Genomic DNA, 6,512 nt, shown 5'->3' with positions numbered 1-6,512 from the left:
AATGCTGGTCCGTTGATATGCTGAACAGTTATTTAATTGAGTACTGAATTATTGAATAGTCACTGACAATTACCAATTGAATTATTAATTTATTCATATTCCACAATTGCTTTGTCTACTGCCCAGAATATTGTAGTCAATCTGGGTATATTCTGTGTAATGGTCAATATTTCACAGCTGACTGTTGTCAGAGTAACATCTTGATTCGTACAGTATTCCAAACACTTAGACCTTTTTTCTTTTTTCATGGTGAAGTAAATAGGACTGCGTCTGCATTTTTAGTTAACCATACATGTTCAGGAGCTCCTCCCTGTGGAGGCTCACAAAAATTTACATTCAAGTAAAAGAGCACGCAGAACACTACTGTTCATGAATGGAGTCCTTTCAGAATTGAAATGTGATTAATACTTTAAGGAACACTAACACTTCATACAGGAGAAAAAAAAAAATCCAAGTTGTTAGTCTGGATCAAGATGGTTCTAAAAAGGGAAAGTGCAATTAATTCTTAACACCTGTTAGTAATTTGCAGGAATCCCAAAGGTATTGATACAGAGTTCCATTTACAAGAATACTGACAGTAGAATTAGTCCAAAAGTGAAGATTTTGCAATAACATAAACAGAAATGTTTCTGCAATTCCTTTAAGATTCTAATTAAGGCATTATTTTTGCATTTGCAAAACACAGTTTAAAGGTTTGGTTTATGTTTCTTTCTTTCTTCTAAAAGGGGCAGATATACTCGAAAATATATAAACAACTTTTTATTTAATCGTTCTATAGAGAAAGAAAGTTAACTAAAAATTTAAACACAACAGTTTATCTAGTTGCCTGGTTGTATCTAGTTCTCTGCATCTTTTTGCACTAACAACTTCTTTCTCTTGGGTCAGAGTGATATTCTTCACACCAGAACTCGTACCAGTCCCATGATACTCTGTCTAGCATCTAGTGACATCCTGATGCAGGGGATCTGTTATTTTATAATTCTACATTTGGCACCATCCCACTTATTATAGGAAATGGCTAGAAGTGGTTGCACAAGTTACTGAATCTCATCATAAGCAATAATTACTTGCAAAACATTCTTATCTATCTCAACAATTTAAAAATACAGTCCAATGAAATGCAGTTTACATTGTTAAAATACTGATGTTACAAATGAGGCCCAAGTGAGTTCCCAGCTCATATCTAACTATAGCACAACAAGCACAATGTTGGGGTTTTTTTGGCTGTTTTTTTGGCTCTAGTTTTGGAACCATTAACCACCAGTTGGGAGTATTTGCAATTTTCAACAATGTTCCTTCCTCAGTTCCAGAACGCTCCTCTTTTGATGCCCTACTAAAGTTTCAGGATGTTTTTCTTGTTGCATCCTGCTTTAGTTCCAAGATATAAGCCCTCTTGGAAGCCCCCTACAAGTTTCACGGTCTTCCAAGGAAAAAAATTACAATAGAACATCCATCTAAGGAAGAACTGCACCCTAATAAAGGAAGGTGGGAACAGACTACCAGACTACCAATTAATAATACAAATTAGCATGCAACAGAACTCTGAGAATCTTTTAGAGCTAATTGTGCTCTAAGAAATCCACAGTTTTTACTGTTACAGATTGAGTTATGTGTGTATTAGAGGAAACAGTATTCCTATCTATTAAAGAAGACTTGCATTTTAAATGTTTATATTGATTTCCTGGTTCAGCTGATGTTTAATAACAGCAGATGCTGCCAAAGTGAAAGACTAGTTTGAAGTTTCCTTGCACCTTTCTGCATTTCTCTGATTTTTCAGTCAATAGTTGCAGTGGACTTCAGAGTAGACAGAGCCGACTAAATAAATTCCAAAAGTTTGAATTTGTTTACAGCAAGCAGAAGTGTTAGTATCTTTACCCTTGGTATTCTTAGGCAATACAAGATTGGATATTTGCAGAAAGCAGATGAAAGTATCAGTTCTTATTTTAAAATAACAAACTTCCTATGCCATGTTATCTGCATTTTGCATGCGCATGAAATCAAACAAACAGGGTCTCTTATCCAGTTTCACAATGAGTTACTTCACCTTGAAGTACAATAGCATAGGTCTTCAGTCCACTTGCAGATCTGCAGGACTGACAGCCACGCTATTCCCTCTGTTAAAGCCTCTCACACTCTCATCTCTCTACCTGCAAAGTAAGAACACTGATCCAGCTCACTCACTCTCATGGTCTTTTCCTATTACAGTGCCCCATGAACCACTTAATGCAATGGACTGGGAACACAAGGCTGAGGAGAGGAATTACGAGGACGAAATGTGTATTATGCTGTTGATTCCCACTGCTTTGGTAGCTGAACCTAAATTAAGAAAACTGGTGGTGCTTCACACCTCTAGGGTCTAGCTCCACTTCCTCTATCCAACGTGCTGGTTTAAGATTGTTGCATCCACATGCTTTTCCCAGAGTTGGGACAAGTCCAACAGAGCCCGCCAGCAACTATTTGATGTCCCACCAATACATACTCGCATTTCAACATTGACGACTACCCTTTTATAAAACCTGGATTAAATCACAATGGATTTCTGAAAGACTAAAAATGTCAATTATCCTGTGGTAACTGAGTAACTTCACACCTGTCCCACGTCTCCAGGCAAGGCTTCATGATCGTTTATGAACGCTCTGGAAGGACCAGCATGCTATAAACTGTTCTTTGACAATCAGATTTCTGCACAAAACGGGCTATACCATAATCTTTTTGTATAGTTTAAAAATAACTGTCTTATTAGAAGAAACAACCTTTTTTTTTTCATCCCACTGCCCAGTCACTGGATGGAAACAGATTTAATATATGCTGTTAAATACATGAATGGATTCTAGGAGCATCATTTGTCTCACACTGCAGGCAGACTAGCACTGTTACAAATGTTTGGTGTCAGCATACAGCATGCCACTAATTTAAAACGCTGCAAAACACTGTGCTATAGTATTGTCTTATACCTTACCTCCCTCAAAGTTTAATTTTAGGGCCTTATCTCTTCTCTGGAAGACAGCTAGCTACATAGTCCTGGGAAGGTAATAATCCTTCAGCGAAAACTCATGTTATTTTAAGACAATTACTATTCTGTAGTAGATCAATGCTAAGAATTTTAACATAAAGAAAAATAGATGGAAAAGACTTCATGCTTCACAGATCAGAGCTCTGAGCTGCAATATAAATGGACCTGATTCAAAAGACAGACAATACTTTCTGTGAGAAAATAAAACAGAGAAAAGATGGAAAGAGAAGGAGCAAATGAGCAGAAGTGAATTTATGTGATCTGAACATTTAAATATGCTCACATTTTATCATCTCTTTTCCAGGATTTTTTTTTTTTAATGTTAGTGCCTAGTCAAGTAAAGCAAAGAGCATAGAAAGGTAATTGTGTTTGCCTCTTCTCAGCCAACATCTCTCTTGCAATATGATAGAAAAGAGCCTGAAACTTACTCGCTGAAGTTCATTAGAAACATTCATTTTCTATGATATATAAAGGTAGGATGAAAGGAAAAAAAGCTAGTGCTCAGTATAAGGGAAAGAGTTTTAAATATAAGTCCCTGTAATCATGTAACTTTTTTCGCCCTGTAGGGTCTATCTTAATAATTTACGTTTCATCCAAGCAGTTTTAGTTTTAAAAGAAATTACTTGTCTTTTGCTCTCAAAATTATCTTTCCAAATTAGCTGATATGAAAGAAGGCCAAAATTAGACAGCTGTCACTTCATCAAATGTCATGCGACCCCAGCCATGCCTCCTTTGGTGAGCTAATTAGCATTCCAAGGGGGCCAGGACTGCCCTGTATTTGAACATATTCTGTATAATAGGGTACTGCTTTTTCACAAGAGTTCTCATGCAGCACTACAAAAACTAGAATAACTACTAACCACTTTGGCTACATAAATAAGGTATTTGACACCTGTGTCCTTTTCAGAAGAGCCACAAAATGCAGTGAACCAAGTATGGAGACATCTTCTAAGCCTTTTTTCCCCCAAAAATATTTGAACCACAAATAAAAGCAAAAGGACCCTCTGTCACCCAGTGACATATTTTTGTTATTCATGATAGGGACAAAATATAATAATAGAGAAACAGCACAATATGGCCAAAGAACAATAGTTACTGCTTATGTTACTACAGCACCTAGGGGGCCCTGTCATCAATCAGAAGCCACTGTACTAAGCAGCATATGAACACAGAAAGAAAGAAAAAAAAAAAAAAAAGATAGCCTCTGCCTCTAGAAACAACAGTCATGACAGGTGTTTACAAGATACCACCACAAAATCTAAGTCTTGGCAAGACAGCAGTATTGCCACTGTCAAGTTTTTCTGCTGCCATCAAGACAAAGGACACTGCTGAAGAATGAAAGGAAAACAGGAGGTAACTGGAGCAGGCTGTGTGGAATTATTTCAGTATAGAGCTTTCTACTTGCTACAGCTGAGCCTGCCAAGTGTACTGCTTGTGGCATTGAAAGCTGATTTGCACAATCCCACCTAATGCAGGTTTTACAGAATGACACCTGTAATTTATTCCTACAGTGTCTAACAGTAATTTTCACCTCGTTTCTAACTTTCTTTTTGTCTTCAACTCCTTACTTCAGTACTTGTATGAATTCAGTAAGTCCATTAATTTTATTGTGAATTTCCAGTGTTGAAATTGCCTCCTTAAGAAACCACACGTGAAAATTCAGACCTTCCTGAAGTCTTCTTGAATGTCTGCTGCATGTTATTTTTACAGCATCTATAGCTTTTCCATACGGTCTTGTTTTATGAAGCACCTAGATTCAACATTTAGCTAAAAGGGAACAGAAAAATAAGCAGAAAAATGAATAATCAAATGATCTAATTTCTCTCCATGAAGAGTTTTGAGCCAAATGTTGAATCTGTACTAAGCATGCACCTGAGTCTCATCTTTTCCAATAGCACTGAATGACAGAAACTGGAAAGCTACTTATTTCCTTCACTGGCCTGAATTCAAACCCTTCACTTTGTAGAACTCATGCCAATTCTAAAAAAAAATCCAAACAACAACTGTTGCAACACCGTTTCTAGGCTGAAACTCATGAATTGCTTAAAAATCTTCATGTAACAGAACTACTATAAAAAACATAAAACTTCTGTGCATTATGTTTGTTTTTTGATTTCTCCCTCCTTCCTGCTATAGGAATGAGTTCAATCCCATGCCTTGCACTTACAATACATTTGTTTAGTCTGCTACTTTTTTCATCTTTCTCCCTAATTTCTACTCAGTGTTTACACCAGACATAGTCCAAATAAATCCTCACACCACATTTAAGTTGTCTGCTACCAAGTCACAAATACTAAATAGTTTATCTACTAAGTAAATATCCTTCCTGTATCAGCTCCAGATAATATGTGTTATATCAGATATAAAGATTTTGTGTGTGAAAAATATCTAGAATTATGTCCACTTATCAAACCTGAGACATTGTGGCCCCCTCCCATAGAGAAACTTGAGGAGGAAGGAAAATTCTCTAAGGAGTCTATAGTACTACATGGGGTTTGCTCATCTGACAAACTTTCCAGAGAAAATATTTTATGAATATGCCTAAGTCTGTGACTGGTGAGAAGCACACTGCTCTAGAAAGTTACAGTCTGCTTAGCTCCTGTAAGAATGGTGACTGTACATCTGGTGTCCTGAAATGCCTTCTCAGCTGGAGAGAGGAACTTGGAAGAAATAGCGAGTCACACTACCAGCCTTTGATGTGAAAACCCTGCCAGCAAGTGCTTGTGGAACATTGCTATTCTCCCTGCGCCTGGACTCCGTGAAGTCCTGTCACCACAGAGCATTTGAAGTTGGGGACATCGCTGCTTCCAGCACACTCCTTCCACTAATGTGCACAACATACCTCCGCTTTAAGTACTATGATAGCGGTGAGATCGTGCACATGCTGAGGCCAGTGAGAGCACCCCCATGGATTTTACAAAGCTAGAACAAATCCCAGACTGCACTGTTAACAAGCAAAAACAAAGATAAAAATCTGGTAAGATATTGAGATGAGAAAGAAAACTTTATCATATTGAAACATAAAGAGCCAGAGGCTGTGATTTGTTCCGTAGTTAAGCAATGCTAAATACCTCTAGCTTACCAACCAAACCCACTTTATAGCTACAAATCTAAAGCTACTCTTCAGTGCAAAAGTCTGTCCAATAGCATAACACAGGTAGTAACTACTTTTCATTCATTCTCAGTGAGCTCCATTAAAACTACCAGATTGTAAATTGATGCTCTTGCCTTATTTTTTTAAGTCACAGAAAGACAGTTCTGTCTGAAGCTTAAATTAAGCATATTAGCTGGTAATTCTTTAGTGTGGTTGTACTTTCTTTTTCTGCAATGTTTCCTTTTAAGTTTATCTATCTTTCTTTTTTGTTGCATCAAGCCTTACCTACTGTCATATTTATAACAGCTTTATTTTTATATCCTTAAAAGCTTTCTGTATTGCTTTTGATGATAGATGCAACTCTATTTTGGGGAGTCTTAACTGTTTCCAAAAAACATTGACTAT

This window comes from Larus michahellis, chromosome 7 (genome assembly GCF_964199755.1).
Source record: "Larus michahellis chromosome 7, bLarMic1.1, whole genome shotgun sequence".
NCBI classification, from domain to species: Eukaryota; Metazoa; Chordata; class Aves; order Charadriiformes; family Laridae; genus Larus; species Larus michahellis.
This window is presented reverse-complemented; position numbering follows the sequence as displayed.